Here is a 19409-nt window from a genome sequence, read left to right as displayed (position 1 = left end):
GAATTACATTAAAACCAGTAAGAGCTATTTCCAAGGAAGGGATTAGCCACCAGCAGGACTGCACAGACATGTGGGCCCGGTGACTGAGCTGGTGCCCAGATTTGCACATCACCCCAGGAAAGGTGCCATCTGCCTCCCTCCTATCCCCATCCCACCCTTCAACCAGCAGAAAAAAAAACCAAAACCAAAAACACCAGCTCACTTTAGCACTACATGGATCAAGAGCCACAATCCCCTCCCAAAAAAAATCCACCGGTGCAAAAATATATTCACAAAAGAAACATTTTTCATAAAGTTGATCCTGCCCAAAGACCAGGCAGGCAAAAGAGACAGATCTCAGTCACAACGTGTAATAGATTCAGCATGTGAAAACACACGATGTGTCGAGATAGGCATGATCACAGAAAAATTTCCAGTTGCCACCCAAGAAGGTCCTTGTTTTAATACCCTTCAGGGGAACACTCTGTACCTTGAAACCACTCCTTGGCAGAAATTTTATACAAATATTTAATTACATATAAAAACAAGGCCCTTTTTTCAGGTTATTGAGCAATGACAGACTATTTAACCAAATGTTCAGGCAGTTGCCCTGCCAGTATCTGTGGGTATTTTTGAAGGAAGTGAGGAGAACACAGTGGACAGCAAAAGAGGAAAAAGCAGCAGTGCCAGACACCACTGCACAAGGGTTTGCATTTTTTTTTTTTTTGAAAGTCAAGACATGCATCAAAGTAGCTGTATCTAATCACTGTTTATAGAGAGGCTAGCAGGCAAAAGCAACTGCTATAAACAGTCTTTTAAATCCCTTTTCCCAGCATCACGCTTAGGATATTCTTACAAAGGTCTGTTAAACACCAGCAGCATATTCAGACATGGGAAAGCCACCAGAGAGCACAGCTAGAAGGGGAACATTTTGCTTGAGGAAGAAGGGCAGCAGAATTAGGTGCCTGGGTCCCACACCCACACTGGATATTGCCCCCCGCCAAGACCCTCCTGAATCCCTGGATGGGCAAAAGTTGTCATCTCCACAGCTATTTCAGCATGGGCAAGGAAAAGCGCGTTGGTGTGACACTGCCCTCTCCTGAGCAGAAGGAACTGCTCAGCTTCACACCCAGCTCATCAGTACGATTTTAGAAGAGCAGCAGCCCTGAGCAAATGCCCTACTACAAGGAGAAAAGCTGAGACACCACTCACCCCACAACAACCACAGTTAACACCAACAAAGCCGAGAGCAGCTACAGCCTCCTCACACCAGCAGCGCTTGCTTTTTCTGCACGAGAGTGAATACCACCATGTGGTCCCCTTGAAATGTAATTATCAGCTACTGCAACCTAACGAAGCCTTTTTATGGCCACAGCCAAGTGGCTGCACCAGGTGGGTCCCATCACTTCATCTCAGTATCAGCAAGAAGGTGCAAAGCATCTCACTAAAAGGCTTTTGGACAGGAGCATGGCCCCTCTGGCTACAGCTTCTCAAGAAAAAGGAGTTTCAAACCAGCATCACAGCCTCCAGGGAAAGCATATTTCTACGCCCTGTGTTTGTAGAAAAGCTGCTCTTAGAAGGAGCCCCAAGTGCCCATCCACATCCAACCCCAGCACTCAATGTCAGCGATAACCACACCCTCACACACCAGCCTGTGGCTGTAGGGCAGCAATGCCACAAGTGTTTCAAAGGTGCAACCATACCCTTTCATCTTTACCCTTGTTAGGGCTTACAAAGCAAGTTAAAGGACAACATTGCCCATAGGTGTGTCAGTTAAAAGGGGACTGAGATCTAACTTCCACCACCTGTGAGCATCAAAGTGCCTCCAAGCAAACAACAAGGTGAATGAGCCACCTGCTACCAGTGCATCCTGACCTCAACCTACAACATCATTTGCAACCGTGAGTTACTGTAACCCATATAAAACAAAAAACAAAAACAAAAAAACACACCAAAACCACCTAAATATACTGATTTTGGCATTGAGCAGTGTGAAACACCATGGCAATTTTAATGCAGCTACTTGAGATCAAACAAACACATGGCAGTTTATGGATAAAAGTACAACAAACGGTCCCCAGCCCTTGCAGCTGGTTCAGTATCTCATTATAATCTTCCTGGTTCATCAAAGCAATTTGTTGCCTTGCAAAATCTAAAACCTTTATCATTAATTCCAAGGCAGCAGTTTATGAATCTACAACCCAACACCAAATAAATTGATCTAACCAGAACTCATTTTCTTTGTGCTGCTCGCTGTCAACACACAAGACAAACATCAGTCATGCTTCACCTTCTACAGAATTCATTGCAGGGAAGAGCATAACGTGCAGAACATGCTTATTTAATAGAAAAAGTACAGCTTGACAGAGACACCCACTCTAAAATTAACTCTGCCTCGAAGCAGGGCTTGTATTTGCCATTGAAGAAGCACCTTCTATATCAGAGAGAAATATTCCGCAACTAAATATTGCTGGGATATCGGCGTGAAGACGCTTCAAGTCTTGACAGAGGTAAACATGTTAAAATAGCAGGCTTTAAGGATTCAGGATGCATCACTGCTCAGGTGGGTAAAGGCTGTATAATGCATTAATGGGCCGCTTTCCATAGCAATCTGATGACATGCCAGACAAAATGCAAGGCAGGAAATCCATTTACTTCAGCTTTTCCCCAGCCACACCTGCCAAGTGCAAGCTAGCAATTTATAAGAAGGAAAGAAGGTAGAAGGCATTTATCCTGCATCCTTGTGTGATCCAAACCCAAAAAAGCTCTTTAAAAACAAACACTGGTCTAACTTTTGCTCACTAATAAGCAACAGTCTAAATTTCCTGGCAGCTGGGAGCACCCTGAGGAGAATACAGCATCCGAACGGCGTAGTCGGCTTTAACGTTCCTCATGCATGGCGTAACTTTCTAACGGAGAAAAACCTGTACGGGCGTACTGAGCGAGCACTCGTTTTCCCTCGTACAGGGACAAAGACCCAGCAAAAAGAACCATAATTTTTTTTTTTTTTTTTAATTTCACATGCAGTGTGGTCACAACTTTCCGATCATCTATCCGTAATCCCTTTCCAGCCCCAAAATAACCCTTAAGCCAACACGATTACAAGTAATAATAGTGGCTGTACAGACCCACCCCTGAAACCCCAAAGCACGGCCAGTTTGACAAAGCCAGGTTTTTTCTGGCTGAAGAATCCCCATTTCCATCTTGCCAGGGGTGAAATTTCACAGCTTCAACATCAGGAATTGCTACAACAGACCTTTTCCAGAGGAAGGCTCACATTTCCACTGCAAGTCCTCAATGCCCAGTTTTCTAGGCGGTGAATATACGGGACTTGGGAGGGAGCTTCAATAAAACAGCCATGAGATTAAATTTTTCCCACTTTTTCCCTGAATTACTCCTTTTTTCAAGCAATTTCTTTGCCAAGCATCAAGACAAAATAATACCCTCCACGTTCAATCTTTCTCAGGGTCCTTAACAGGAGCCATACAGGGTATCGCTATTGCATTCTCAGAGGGTGCTAGGAGAGTTTGGGTGCTGGCCGGGTGCAGGGTACTCCTCCAGCCGGGCTAGCGGCAATAAATCCCTCTTGGGATTTTGCTGCCTCAGGATTTTATGGTGTCGGACAACCCCGGGGGAGTGGGACACTGCAGATGTCATTATTCGGAGAGTGGTGTATAAAAATGAAGCGTTACCTGTAAAACCAGTAGGGCCTAAAGGAGAAAAGGGGGTGACCAGATCCACACCCTGCCAACTGCCGGCGGGGGGGTGTCCTGGAGACCCCGGAGGTTATGGTGGGACCTCTTCCCACTTGGGTGCCCACCCATGGCCCCCACCACAGGGTAGTACCCCATCACATCCCAGCTTTGCTTGGGATGCTCCAGGTGAGCCACCCATGGGGGGGCACACACTGTTTTGGGGGGGAACGGAGGGCACAGAAACACCTTCTGGGGGAAACACCTTTCTAGACAACAGTCACCCTTTGGGGGTCAAACCCGGCGTATCTGTCACACACCCGACACACCCCCCCACCCCCACGGCTCAGCATCTCCCCCCTCCTCCGGGGCACCCGGCACCCCCCTCGCCGGGCAGGCAGGGACGGGAGGGGGGTGCAAAAGGCCACCCGCTCCTTCCAGTCCAACCAGTCCAACCCTTTACCTGCTGCCTCTGGGAAATCCTCCAGGTCGCCAAGTCCCGAGGGAGGGGGACCGCTGCCCCGCCGAGCGATGCTCCCCGCTGCCGCCGTCCCCTGGCAGAGGGTTGGATGGGGGCACCCCGAAGGGCCGGGAGGGAAGACGGAGGTGCCACCACCCTGTCCCCGTCCCCGTCCCCGCAGCCCGGCTCGGCTCGGCTCGGCTCCGCCGCCCGCTCCCGGGAGAGGGGCGGGGGCTGGGGCGGGCGGCTCCGCCCCGGGCAGCGGCGGCGGCGGCGGGAGGAAGAGGAGGCAGGAGGCAGGCTGCACCCGAAGGCTTGGAGCCCCTCTGCGTTTGGGTTTTGTTGGGTTGGTTGGTTGGTGGGGTTTTTTTGGAGGGGCGGTGTGTCCCTGCGGAGATGCACCCGACTGGCAGCAACACCCCCCGCCGTGGGGTGCCCCATGGGGTCTGGTTTGGGGGGTCCCCTGCTAATAGGAAGGTTGGGGCACCCCTGCCAAGGGAAAATACATGCCCCCCCTCCCGGTGCTGCCCCAAACCTGGGCTCTGCTGGGGAGGCAGGGCTTGGCACTGCACTGTGGGGTCTGGAAAGGCTGAGCCCCAAAAAGGGCAGCGACCCCTCAGCTTCATCACGCATCATCGCCACACATCACCTTCATCTTCCTCCCGTGAACTGGGATGTCTGGAAATTGTCCAGCCCGGGGAGCAACATGTACGTACACACACACAGAGTGTAGCTAAAATACAAAGCCAGCCTGGAAAACCTCTGCAAGTTAGAGCAAACGCATGGCCCTGTGCACCCCGGGCTGCTGTTAACTGGGCACCAGTAAATCCCTGCTTGGCAGCCAGGAGTGGAGTCACAAGGGAAAATACAGCATTCATATTTCGGTTTCTTGGTATTTATATCGAAGGCAATCATGTCTCAAAGCCTGCTAGGAGGGATGCTTTGCGCAGCAGGGTGTTCTCGTGTGAGAGGACAGAGGAGGGTGAAAAGCATCAGGGACAGATTACTCCTGCTCCTGTAAATGTGCCCTTCCCAACTCACCCACCATTTATTTTTCTCTCCATTTTCATCACTTGCACTTGGTCTTATATTAGATCCCCATCTCCCAAGCATGTAGGTGCACCATGGACGGGTTCCCTGGACCTGACCTACACACTATGGCCATCCTGGAGTAGCATCCTCAAGTTGTACCAGTTTGGGGAAAGGATGAGCGCTGATGTGTCTACACCGTGCTCAGAACTTGTTTTCTACACACTTCAACAGTGTGGGTGAATCAGGGCGAGAAGGATGTCCAGGGCTGCCCGGCACCGTGGACAAAAACTGAACTGTATCTTTGCTGTCAACTTCCTGCCTTTCTTGATGCAGGGTGGCAAAATACTCACCTGAGAGCAACGGATCTCTTTCTTTCTGCAAATTGGCCATTTTCCACCATGTTGGCCCACGCTCAGAGCCAGCTCCGGAGGAGTGCACGGTCCAAATGGTGCAAAAGGAGGAGATCTGCTGTCAAAATAACAAGCAAGTGTGAGACAGATGCCAGGCTCATCTTTACCGAGACAAACAACACCTATGGCTCACTAGCAACTGTCTCTTTTCCTAAGGAGTGCAGAAATAAACCAAGAAGCTGCACCCACTAGCAGGGAAACCTTGCCTGCAGGAAAAGACTGGAGGCAAAAAATCAGAATATAAAGTCTGATCCAAAGTGACGAGCCTCAGCCCCAGCAGAAGAGATATGGGCTGCGTTACAGGCAGCGTTACGGGCAGCGGTCCTGGTAGCTGTTTGCCAAACACCGTTCCTTACAGTACTGCTGACGGCAGGCATTTCAAAATCAGAAGTCCCTTAGAGCTGTGATTATTTTAAATCCTGATGAAAATATATCCTGTGGGAGCATTTTATTTGCTGCCTGGTTGCTGGGTCCACAGCTTTAGGCTGTGTTTTCCTGCAGGCTCGCGGGTGGCTGTGCAGCAGGGTACAGGGCAGATGCAGGTATTTCGAGGCATATAAAGTCGTGACTGTAGATCCTTGTGACTTTGCCAGACTTTAAACAGTGGGGATGACATTTTACATGCTTGGGTGTCTGCCTAGGGATGGTCTCCTTTTAATTTCAGCAGAAAGAGTTCAGCCATTTGTAAGATAAAGGGAAAAATATTTTCTTCTGGCACCGGGAGAAAATACTCTTCTAACTTGTGAGGTTCCAGAAACACTGCAGCTGCTCCTAACGTCAGCCAGCAATTTGCTTTTTAAGCATCCATTTGCTGAGGAAAATGCCTCCAAAAAGAATCAGAGTACGCACATTTTCAGCATATTTCTTCGACTCGGCCATCTGAATTGGACACAGGCTCCCGCCGGGGATGCAGGGCTGGGGAAGGTTTCCTTTTCAAGCCACCTCCAAGCAGCTGTGAAAAGAGGAATGAAGAGCACAAAGACCATCCTTCCCCTGCTGCTAGCAGCACTTTGGCTGCTAAAGGCTGTGCAATGTCAAAAAAAAGTCACGGAGCAGCCAACGGAAGGAAATTTCATGCAAATTTTGAGACAGCTTCTAGGAAAATAGATGCAATTTTGGATTGGGAAAGTTGTTTTCAGATTTATAAAAGTTCCTTATCCCATGCTTAGAGTCTTGAATGCTCAAAACTCTTTTAAGTATCTCCCTTCGGCACAGCTAGGATTTCTGCTGTGCCCATTCCTCACCGTATGTCCCCAGCCACATTCATTTCAAAATGATGCACCTACAACACCCTCATTAAAATCCTTTGAACTCCTGTGTGCAGTCACTTTTTATTTAAGCTGCTCCATTAGGACCCGTCTCAGCGCTGATGCTTTAAACCAGGGGTGAGTTTCAGGCGTAGGCAGATTTCACACCACATCCTGAAAGCGTTTCATTATACGCTTATGGGAAGGAAAAATCGGTCCAGAAGGGAAATTTTTCTTTTCTGGCAGGGAAATACGAGACTGGGGATCTGGCGATGCAGAAGGGCATCACGTGCAGAGTCTTAGAGGAGGCGGCACTTTGGTATTTTGGGTGAAGGAGATGCTGCAGTTTCCTGCGGGAGTGGGAATGAAGGGAAGGGGGTAAAGTGTCCTCAACTGCAGCATCACCCTCCTCCACGGAATTCATCCCCTCCGTAAGTAGAGAAAAAACCCTCTTCCCCTTTCCAGGCTCACAGGAGGGAAGTCTTTGCTGGAGAAACACTTGCCTGAGCCCTTCTGGTGACCCAGCCGTGGATCTTTTTTAGTGTCACAGGGTACCTTGCTCCTCCCCGATATGCCAGAACACTTAGGATGTTGCTTTTTAGCTTTTGCTGCTGTGCTGAGGGGTGGCAGGGTAGCAACAGCAAGGTTTGGGAAACAAGACAGGGTACGGTGAAAGCACAGCGGATTCCTCCATGGCTGGCTTTATGGGGAAGAGCAAGGAACAAACATCCAATTAATTGACGATGCCACATCTGGATGGAGGGCACTGAGCAAGGCTCGGAGATTTGCCATACTGTCTCCATTTTGCAGGAGAAGAAAATGAAGCATGAAAAAAGCAAGGCCAAATTTATCTAGAGGCCGTCCGGCGGGAAGCGAGCCAAGACGTGTAGGTCTGTCTGTCTGCCTGCCTGCCCGTGCCTGGCAGCGGAGCCAGCGGGAGGCAAATCCCCATCGCGGCTGCCCCAGAGCCAGCAGAATCTGACCAGCCTTGGGGAGGGGAAGGAAGCATGGTAAGGGACACGCTATTGTTTTGCCCATGCAAACACTCAGGGAATGCAGGGCAAACAGGAGGGAGATCTGCGCTTTCCTGTGTTTGTGCTGCAAATACTTTCATTAAGGTGCTTTTTCCTAACTCTTTCTCCCAGGCCTTTGTGCCTGTAATAAGTGTAAGGAGGGTGTTGATTGCAAAGCATCCCCTTAGGCACAATTATTTTACCATAATAACATTTACAGGGAGAACTTGCAGAACTCTTTTGCTGTTCCATCCTCTGTATTTCAACCTCTCCTTCACATTTTATTCGCTCACCAGTCTGCCCCAACAAGCCCGTGCAAGGTACCCGTCCCTGCAGCAGGAGCGGTGGTGGACTTGTGAGCCCTGAAGAGATCATTGAGGGCAAGTATGTGAATGTTACCCAGCAACTAGAGATGAAGATATTTGTCTGCTAAATCAGGAAACACTTTGGCTGTTTGCACAATAGCTGTGTTTGCCTGCTCTGTAGTAGGTTAACCAGCAGCCCTGCAACCCTTTCAGGACGGTTGATGTATGTATGTGATGAATGTACTTAAATAAGAGGAAAGTCACTGACATGGATTATTGCTGCAGGTAAATCAGGCCCCAGCCACCCTCAGCCTCCCCTGATCACTGCAGTGAAGTCTTCCGGCGGGGGGAGAAAGTATAGCCATATTGATAGTCCAGTCATGAAAAAAACCCATCCAAAAGCAAAGGACGGATTTTATCCTGGCACAGTCTGGAAGAGAGAATTACAGTCAGCACCCTGCATCCTTTCCCCACCATCAGAATAAAATACTTTGTGGCGTGTCATCAGTATAAAATTAGCCCTGAGCACATCTCCACATAGACAGAGTGGCTGGAAGTCAACAGCAAAGTCAATTGAGAAGACAAATGAGCATTTTTTCAGCTGTTAGGAGAAATGACTGGGGGAAGTGATAAACAGAAGCAGAAGTCTCCCCATTTGATGTCTTTATGGCAAACTAGGTGCTCCTCTGCTGCAAGAATGGTATTTAAATATAGGCTGTTTTATATAAATAAATGCAGAATAGGCCATAAGATGTTTTATCAGGTCAGTCACATGAGGTAGTCCCTCTCCTTTCATAACTGAAAGGTGCAGTCCAGCCCTTGGACAGGCAGTTGAACAAGCACTGGGCAAGGGTTAACCAGCACTTGGGCATGCCCTTGGCTATCACAGCCCCATCCCCCTCTCCATCGCCATCCTCCCAGTCGATTCCTCAGGAGCAAAGTATGAACTTCCCCAGTAAGTGACTCTGTAAACTCAGAAGAGAGTAAGGATAAAGCTAGCAAGGTCCAAACAAGTGGGTTGCAGGAAGCATTGATTGCCTTCAGATGGGCAAAGAGGCAACAAAAGGATGGAGGAGGGGGAGAAGGTGGTTGTCGAAAGATGAGAAGATCTGGAGGAGCCAGAAGGAATCTTTGTGGTGATGGTGGCCCAATGGCAAGGTGGGATGTCTGTCTCCATCGGGGTTTCTCAGGATGAAGAGCATCCTGTGCCCTCCTTTCCATCTGAAGCCCTGATAGCAATGTCTTACGCAAACAGCTCCTGGGCAAGTGCCACAGCCCTTCAAAAGGCTTGGTTGGAGAAACACGGGTCTGAGCAGTCTATCCACAGCCTCCTGGATGCAGGTGAGGTGGGAAGTGGTGCATGATCTTGCACAGACATCTTAATTGAGAAGGACAGCCATTGCCACAAAGCTGAGCTGGTGGCAAGTTTCAGTCCTGTATCCCAAGCTTTTGACCTTTCATTTCTTTGCATTTTTTCCCACATTAAATGCACAATTGGAAGTAACGAACCCATCTATAAGCCTCAGCTCCCGCTCTTAGTACGAAGCACAGGACAAATACAGGTCTGCTACAGAGGAATTAAAAAAAGGCATGCCTTGGTACAACATCCCATACCGCCTCACACATCGGCCTCCATTACCAAAGGCCTACGAGTGCTGGAGACATTCATGGCTGCGTTCAGTTAGTGAAGCAGTACAATAAATACTGGATATAATTCTCGACTAGTGGCTCCCCTTCCAGCTCGGCTGAGGGGTGGGGAGTTAGACCAGACATCTCACTCCCCATCCACCTACAGGCTGCACATGGCCTCGCTCATGAAACACGCGCCTGTTGACGCCAGCTACATGTTGTTAGCAGAAAGCGTACATCTGGTGTCCACATGAAGATGTTTGAAGGAGGAAGGTGGACAGAAAACCAAAGTGACTGAGGATGCCGACCCAGCCAGCAGCACTCATCGCTGGGATGAAATGCACGGCATTCCCAAGACCCATCCGTGCATCCTCTTGGTACCAGCTTCCATCTCTTTTCCTCCCCTCTAGCCACACAAACCAGCATCACACAGATGATGAATATACAGATGGGACAGGTCTTTGGTCCTGCAACTCCGCCCGCAGTGCTCAAGGGCCAGGAAGACGCAGCCAGACCACTCTGAGATGGTTACACACCACATCATATATGAAAAGAGATGAATTAAGATCATATTGAAGCCCTTTGCTCCTGGAAGGGGACATCTAGGCACCACCAAGGATCCTTTTCCTCCATTTTTAAAAGCCATTAAACCAGCATCCTCCCCACTATCTGGTGATTCCCTGAATGAAGGTAGTTTAAGGGAGGAAAATCCAGTCCTGAATATATAATTGGTGGCAACCGAGCCAATTTCAAGCCTGCAATTCCTTTTTTGAAATGCGCATTTAGCTGTAGGTGGGAATAGCTATCCACCTACTGCCGGACTGTGTTTGGATACATTGTGAGAACTTCAGGGCACATAGGTAAAGCCATCTCTGAACTAAATCAGTCAAAATGACTGTGTTTAACAGCATTTTCTAGATCCTAGATGTGGTTCATTTACCGAACAAAGGTGACTGAAACAGCAACGAAAGAAATGTATTTGTCATTGTGTAAGCAAGATTTTCCTGCCCTCGTGAGGAGCTTTACCAGAAATTATTCTGATAGCATCTGGCCCCAAGAGTTGGAGAGGATGAGTATGAAGGCCAGACCTTGCTTGCATCACCGTGGATTTTGCTGGAGGAGCTCCCATCACATCCATCCTGGAAAGCAAACCCCAGCATCCTCCCAAGAGCCACTTGCCAGCTTCCCCGTGCAAACAGAGCTGCAATGCTTCCTTCTGCTCCCTGCCTGTCCACCCCTTCTTTTCTCTTAACCAAAAACATTAATCAAACACTTTCAATGAGGCCTTTGTTTTGCACCTGCACATCATCGAGCATGGGAAGGTCTGGGTTCATGCCTTACACCCCTGATGCCGCACAGAAATCTATCTTTATTGACAAAAATGATCATCGATGCAGCTCCCTCCGGGAGGACTTTCACCTGCTCCAGCCTATGCAAGGCTTTAGCCACATTATTGTGACTTTGGAGGTGATGTTTATATATGAACAGAGAGGGGCACACAATCAAACCTTTCACACCTGCCCTAGCCCAGTTAATATTAAACACCTTCATGTGATATCTCTCTATTTCTCCAGACCAAGAGGAACCTACCACATTTTTCTCATAGCTTCTTTGCAGGTAGATGAAATAAAATCTCTTGCAAGCAGCTCTGCCACAGACCTGACCTGCATCCCTGAACAAAGCCTCTCTTATTCAGCGAGGCAAAGGGGAACACTGGTTTTCTGATTACCTCCATCCCAGAGTGTTCTCGGACGGAGACGCAGGGTTTGAAGGTCTCTGTTCGCTGACCCCATAACAGGGGCTTTATCTGCAGGCTGGGCTGAAAGACCCATCACAGCCTCTAGCTAAATCTGTCTGTGATGGAGCATGTTTGCACAAACAATGCTGAAATTAAAACCCCCAGAGTTCAAAACCTCATTGTCTGGAGAATGCTATGTAAATCCATTTCCCCCGCCTTTCTACTAAAGAAGCAATGTATTTCCTTCCTGTCACAATATAATGTGGTCCTACATGGTGCTGTTCCAGTGGTTTATATAAATTTAAAAGGTAAATTGCTTTTTGATGGGTGAAATACAGCGTGTGTGGGGTGCATCCGAGTTCAGTTGTCCAAGCATCAGTAGCTATGCACAAACACTCCTCTGCTTAAAGTCAGCTTGGCATTTTGGGGCATATTTGGCCCATCAGGGCCTTAATATAAGATCTTGGAAAGATGAGTCCTCCTGACAGAACACTGTGCTAGCCAGCATTTGGGTGGCCTGGGCTCACAGAGACAATCTGAAGCAGAATGGAGTGGTCAGCGTCAGAGCTGATGTTGCCTGAAGGTTGGGTGCACCCGAAAGGTTCAACATCCCTGAAAAAAACCTACTAGAAAAGCAGGACCACTCTCCTCTTCTGGTGCTGTGGTACAACCTACTGCAGAGATAGCATAAAGCTGATTAATCAGTTCATATAGGAAAGATAAAGGCAGGGATGGATGAAGGGGGTCACCCCTCATCTCACAAAACTAGTCTGAGCACAGCTGCAGAGTTGGACCCTGCAGCTCGTGTTAGAGCCAGGGAGGACTCAGAACTTGCGTGGTGGGAACTGGCCAAGCTATGGCTCAGCAGTAAGACTGAGCAAGACCCTGCGTGCAGCCGCCCGGGAGGCCATGTGCGTTGAGAGAGCATGAGCACCTTAAAATAGCCAGAGGTGAGTCAAAGGGCAGAACTGCCCGTGTGCTGCCCATCCCTTCCTGGAGCAGCTCAAGATCTTTGGCCCCAAATACTCCATGAAGACTTTTCCCAGGAGATTTCTAGTGGCACATTAAGAGCTGAGACCACACAGCTTTTCCTAATACCTCACTGCTCCATTTGCATCACTAATGTGCTATGCATACCACTACCCAAATATATCTTTGTGTTCAAGCCCATAGTCCTTAGGCAGTGTCTGTGCTCTCCTAGATGAAATCAAAGCCTGGTGTGAAATAGCAGGAGGAGGCAAAGGACCTGGGCACAGCATGAATTTTACTTCTGCAACCCAAGCTGTGCTGGCAGAGCTCCTGCTACTTCCTCATGGTCACCAGCAGCAAAACAGTCCCATTGAACTGGGAACACTGGTTGGGCCAGGGCTGAGCCAGCACTTAGCTGCAAGGACTCCTTGTCCCTGAGGTCCTGCAGTGCCAGGGCAGGATGAAACTCAAGGGAGTTTCAGCAATTATCATACAGTTCCCTAGGGAAGCGAGACAGGTGGGATGGGTAGGGCTGGCTGCCTGGCCGAGGAGAGCAGCAATGACTGTTCTCAGCCCATGGTCAGAGCAGGGCTGGGCAAAGCAGTGTCAGAGCGCCCCACGTTCCTTGGGTGGGAGTGTGGGCTGCACCCCCCAGCTCTGGGGACAAGTCAGTGTCTTACAGATGAATTCTGCTAGCCTCAGAGATGGAAGGCATTTTGTCTTCAGCCCCCGGACTGCAAAATCCACCAGTGCCTGTGACACTGGGACATGTCGTGCCAGCCCTAGTGGGAAGGAGGCAATGATGTGGGAGCAGCAGCCTCTTTGCCAACCAGCTCACGCTGGGCTCCATGGAGGAGATATGAGCTAACTCAGCTCTGGCAGGTTAAAATAATTTGGGGGGCCCCACATTCAATGTAGCAGGTTGTCCTCGTGGGACAAGCAGGAGGGCACTGTAGGCAAGACCTACACGTCCTGCCATCGCTTCTGCAAATGAGTCCAAGCAATCTCCCGAGCAGGGTCTGGACTCACTCTGAAGATGTCACAGCTTAGTCAGGTTCACACAAAAATCCTTCTTTGAACCAGGTTTGTAAAAGCCCCCAAAGTGCTTATTTTGACCTATTTCATGCCTAGCTAGCTCAGCTCCGCACCTCGCTCTTCAGCAGAGGGTGGATCCCAGGTCAGGTATGTAGCTACCATCTGAGGGCTCTCGGAGACCCGGCAGCATGGAGAACCTGTTGATCTCGTCTCAATTCCAGCTTCCTGCTCAACCTGCCAAGAGCTGATCCCAGGGGGAAACATCTCAGCCAGGCAGCCTCCTCATCTGCTGGAATCATGGTGAGAGCAGACATATTCATCCTCTCCTCCTGGCATCAGACCTGCCCTGCCTTCTGCTGTTTTCATCTTGAGTTTCCCTTCCTCTTCCTGGTATAGGAGGCTTTTTTCCTGCTCCGAATGCTGTCTGGTGTTTCTGATGCTGCAAACACACCTCTTCACCCTCCCATGGCCAATCCTCCAACCCAGAAGTGGTTGCATTTCACTGGCAGCCACCCCAAACCCCACGTGGGGCTTGCAGCCACCCCAGCAATCACCACGGGCCTCTACACCATGGGGGGATGGGTGTGAATACACCCATTTTCAGCAGCACAGCAGATGTGGAGCAGGGGCAGCTCTGCTCCTTGGGGCAGATTTCCCCTCCTGGTTTGCAGGACAGGTCGGAGAGGCCATGAGATATTTGCTTTAAACATGAGGTAACGTCTGGGGTGGAAAGGTTACAACAAAGATGCTTCCAGTATTTATGCTAGTGAGACCAGCAGCCACCAGCAAGCTGTGCCAGGCAGCGGTGTGGTAATGAGGAAAGCAAATATTATGTTATATAGGTGTAATGAGCTGCTGTTGCTTTTTAATGCTGGGCCCATCCAGAGACAAAAGCCTCCTTAAATAGTTGGGATTCCTCTGATCAGCAGAGGGATGGGAGGAATAATATTTGGGAGAGGAACACACCCCGAATAACAGCGTCTCTGTGCTGGGTGGAAAGCAGAGAGCCAGCAGGCATCTCCCAGCCACAGATGGTTCCCATCAAGATGAATTTTTCCTTGTTAATCCCAAAACAAGCTTGTGATATATTTTCATTTCAGAGTTAAGTGGAGAAAAAAAGAAACTCCAGCATGACCCCCTGTTTTTCTGGCCACACTCCCTGCATGGCCTCTGCTCTGAGCAAGCACAGAAAATGCATTTCATGTTAAAGGGAGGTCCTAGCAGAGACCCCGAGATGAAAAACTCCTGGGGTGGTTCTTCCAGCTCTTTTTGACCTGGAAATTTATCCCATTGAAGCTGGAAATGAAAGTGAAAATCTAAAGCCAGGACTACCTCACTCTGTCACTGAACTGAGCCAGAACAGGGAGCCTGAAGGGAGTAGTGAGATTTGACAAGAGCAAAAATGTCACCCTAAATCTCCTTGGGGTTTGAACCCCTGTCATGCCCCCATGTCCTGCCTGTGGCCTGCTTCTCAGGAGGGGCAGAGGGTAAAGACAAGCCACATATAAGAAAGCAAACAGGTTAACTCCCAGATAGGATGAAGGGAGGAAGATCTTCTGGAAGAAATCTGGCTCCACTGTGGTGCGGACAAGCTCCCACTGCACCCGTGGAGGGAAGGGTCCCCCTCGCTGTCCCTCCTGAACCTGTCACCATCCTAGGGACTCGTTCTTTTTCTCATTTTATAGCTGAAAGAAAGCAGAGAGGAAATCAAGGGCTTGATAAAAATAACCAGGACTCCTTCAGGCTGGCTGCGAGGAGCATCCCTACAGCCAGCAAGTGCTTGGCAAGACAGCATGATTTGGGGATGTGTATTTAAAGATCTTCTGGGATTTAAAGCATCGAGGGACTGTCTGTGGGGGTGTCAGCAAGGGTGTCCAGCACAGATGATCTGCCTGTGCTGCAACTCTCACCTTTAAATGTTAAACCTGCTTTGAGCGTCAGGGATGAAGTCCTGAGCTAACCCACACCTGCAGCCTTCACATGCTCAGGAGCATTTTTACCTAAAAAACCCTCCAATGATACTAACTGCATCAGTGGGGGGACTGGGAATTATCTACACTCAAAAGACATCCCAAAAGCCCTGCTTTGTGGACTTGCCAGTCATTCCTCCACGGCCTCCCTGCCGTATGGCTTGTTGGATGGCGTGGTTCCCCAGACTTGGTGTGGTGAAACTACCAAGAGGCACCCCTTGGCGTGTCCCAGGACAGGTCTGCAAGGGCAGCCATGGGTAGGGATGTGCCACACCTCCCAAATGATGAGCTGGGGGGCCATCTGAAAGGATCTGGATGGAGGCAGGGCCAAGCGATACCTTTCCTCATGGGGTGACACTTCTGGTCCATGGGGGCCCTGCTAGAAGCAACCCTGCTAGGTGGTGACCTGTCCCTGACAGCTCAATGGGTTTCATTAATAGGGATTTGTGTCCAGACAGATCTTCTACCTGGGACACTTACAGCCCCCGATGAGGTTGGGCATCCCCCGCTCCTCTCCAGCACCTCCCTGCAGTGACTCAGATGTGCAAATGCTGACTCATTGCAATCTCCCAGCAGTGTCGAACTTCCCACACGTTCCAAGACAGGGTGGTGGAAGGAAGAAGATGCTCTGTTCGCCCTCCCCTGTGCCTTGAGGACACGTCAGAGGGCATTGCAGACACATCAGCAGGGTGGGCAAACCAGTGTAGGCTGGGGCAGTGCAAGGACTCTTCTTCTGGACAGGGATAAGATAAGGTGATCTGGTCTGGGAGTTGCTGCCCAGCATGGGAACAGGTTGCCAACCATCAGCTGGCACACAGTGGGACCTGCCCTGCAGGACACGCACTTCTGGCTGAGAAGAAGGGCCAGGGATAGGTTTAGGAAGAAGGATTTGCAGAGGTGAGGAAGAGGATGGGTACAGCCAGGCTTAGTGCCTTGTTTTGGGGTCTGCAAAGGGTAGTAGCACAGACCTTGTAAAATTAGGGAGCCTGGCCGTGCCAATCAGAGATGTCAGCACAGGTATCAGGAGATGATTATTCCATACAAGGATAAAAATCAGTGGTTTCTGCAGCAAACAGCACCACCAAAAAGGCTGCCAAGCTCTCGAGTCTGTGACCATCCACTGCAAATCCTGCTGGAAGATGACAGAGAAACCTGCAGTCACTCACCAGGGATGAGGCGGACTGCTCTCCCAGAGATCTGCAATGTAAATGGTCATCCAGATACAGAATTGGTCATTCTAAAAAAGATATTTCCCCATGGCATTGCAGGCTGTGGGGGACAATGCTCTCTGACTCATTTCATATGTAAGTCAGAGCAGACAAACAAGGTGATCCCTTCCAGACCAAAAAAATAAGCTTTAGCAAGCATCCCAGGTGTTTCACCCAAAAGATCCCATGATGAGAGCGTCTTTGTGCGGTTGGGATCCAGGTGTCTGCCGCACTTCTCATGTGGACGGATGGACGTTAGCAAAAGACAGGGATGCAGCATGGCTGGGCACTGCTCGTCTGTGCAGCACCTCACCCCAGAAGTGACTGCATCCTCAGGGACCTCTTTTTGCCAGTGTGAACAGCCCTGCCACATCTCAGAGGCATGCACCCACTCTCAAGTTTCCCCATGGCCGGGGCTGTATCTCGTTCATTTACGTCACATTCAGCTTTTCTGCTCCTTTGGTCCTGGGCAATGGTCTGGCATCAGCGGTGCATGGCCTGGGGCAACGGAGCAGCTGCAGCAATGGGTCCATCACCCTTCTCCTCCACAGGCCACTTTTGCCACCCACTCCTTCCTTCCCCGTCTCACATGGGCTTCAAAAAGCCCAGGAGAAACCAGCAAGAGGCCCAGACACATGCAGCAGCAAACAGCAGGGTGCTTTCCCTGCCACTCTGAGGGGGCAGGCCTGGGGCTGGGACAGGTCTGCAGCTGGGACCACCACGGTACCTGCTCAGCACCAAACCTGGGCTGCCAACACCAGCTGGCCCAGTGGGATTTCTTCAGCAGGATGATTTATAGCCACTTGGCGACCTTTCTGCCTTTGGCTTTCATGCCTGGTTAAATTACTCTGTTAATTATGCTCTTCTGAATTAATGACCCAATTAGAAACTCCAAAGTGTCTTACTTGGAGGTTAAGCCTCCAGATTTACCCATGTATAACCATCCTTTCAACTGCATCTCTAGAGCATTCTTCTTCCACCATGGGTTTAGTAGCACATTACGTTTCAGATGTCCTTGGACTGTTTTTAGAATGAGGGATGCTCTGGGCACATGGTACAACTGAGTCACAACCAGGACAGGCTGTGGCCATAGAGGCTTTCTGCCATGTGGATTCTCAAGTGCCTCATAAAGGGTTGTGCTTGTATTCGAGCCCTTCCCCCATGGATTATTTATAACTTCACTCTGCCTACCCAGTTTCACAAAGCTTGGAGGCTGCTACTGCCCATCAAGTGTGTCTGACATTGGCCCCAAAAGTAGTTGGATGGGACAAAGAAGCAGAAAGTGAGCCCACCTAAGCCTTGTCTTCCTTTCACAGCAGAAGCAGAAGGGATGAGCGATGCAGTGCCCAAGCCCATTACTGGACACTAAAGATTACAGGCTAGTCCAGAGCAGAAGGATTGTAGGAGTCAATCCCATTTAAGCCTTTCTATTTTAAAGGAATAAACCACCCAGGAAAAGCAGCCTAAGATTAGAAACTCACAGGATTTCCTCAAATTCCAGCCATCAGCCAAAGATTCAGACTGGGGGACCAGTTATTATTCTCCTGGTGCATGAATCCTGCACCCCGGCAAAGTTAAGCACAGATTACACTCTGCAGCTCTATCACAGAACCAAAACACATGCTCAGAGCTGGTTTAGTGCTGCTCCCTCTCTGCCTAAACCATGTCCAGTATTGCCTGACTGACAAATAGCTTTATAGGCAGGAGCGTTTCAGCTTTGGTGGAGAGGCATGAGCAGGAGATGTTTCCTACAAAGTGCACGCAATGGTTTGTCGCTCAGAAGGAGACTCTCGTGCAGAAGGATCTTTCAGAAAATGGAAAGCTAAAAGAGTGGGAACCAGAAATAAAAACAGTGGTAGGATTGCTTTCGGTGGTCGGCGATAACAGCACAAACGTGGGGATGTGGATGGCTTGATCTCAAGGCAAAATGCCACAAAAGTAAATGTGAAATGGAGGAAAGGCTGATAGGGAAAAACTCAGAGGGTTGGAAAGGTGGTTGTTGCAGGGATATGGAGGCAGAGGGGTTTGGTGTGGCTCCAGACCTTGCTCTGTGATGGCACTGGTACTGCATAGCACCGAGTGCTGCATCCAGGCCCTCAGGATGCTCCCAGACCCAGCAGCACAGATAAATCTTTGTGCCTGACTATCAGTGGTTGTGAGCAAACAGTTTGGTGCTGTGTCTATAAAACGGGGTAGTGTCTCTCCGGGAGATGGGAAGGAAAATTATTTTTGCATCCTGCAATGTGCTGGGGTTTTGGCATTTGTTCAGTTATTCTGGGGTTCACACTGCACCCTCCACTGCCCACCCCCACCCCCCATCCACCCCCCACCCCCCCAAAAAAAATAACTACGGATGTGAGTAAAATACAAAAAGTCACCCTTATGCTTTGTGCCTGACTAGCTAGGAATTGGACAGTCATTTGGGATTTGATTCCCATCTCTGCTGTTCTTCTCAAACCTGAGTGAAACTCCAGCCTAATTTATCTTAGAGCACAAAAAATATAAAGCCTGTTCCTCATGGAAGTGTGTTGCGACCTGGTAAGCACCACACAAGCTCACAGACATGCATGCAAGGGCAAGTTCAACCAATTAACATTTTCTGAAGAAAACCATTTTGCAAATACAAACCCCACCAAAACACAACCATGGTTTTTTGCTAGAAATGTCTGGAGGCTGGGAGCATGTACACAGCAGCTTCCACAGCACGCCCGCGGACAGCTTG

The 19409-nt window shown here is 49.5% G+C and overlaps 1 protein-coding gene across 4 annotated transcripts in view; it reads right to left on the bottom strand.

The window, feature by feature from the left end:
- The window catches only part of GDPD5 (glycerophosphodiester phosphodiesterase domain containing 5), a 210348-nt gene that overhangs the window by 170203 nt on the left and 20736 nt on the right, over window positions 1-19409 (bottom strand). For 2 of the 4 annotated variants that reach the window (XM_055702238.1, XM_055702235.1), the window contains exon 1: window positions 4135-4349. The gene's annotated coding sequence lies outside the window, so the exon portion shown is untranslated. Of the gene's footprint in view, window positions 1-4134; window positions 4350-5513; window positions 5629-6422; window positions 6526-19409 lie in introns of those variants that run through there. The other 2 variants (XM_055702237.1, XM_055702239.1) reach the window with 2 other exon arrangements.

This window comes from Falco cherrug, chromosome 2, assembly GCF_023634085.1.
Source record: "Falco cherrug isolate bFalChe1 chromosome 2, bFalChe1.pri, whole genome shotgun sequence".
Lineage (NCBI taxonomy): Eukaryota > Metazoa > Chordata > Aves > Falconiformes > Falconidae > Falco > Falco cherrug.
This window is presented reverse-complemented; position numbering and strand designations above follow the sequence as displayed.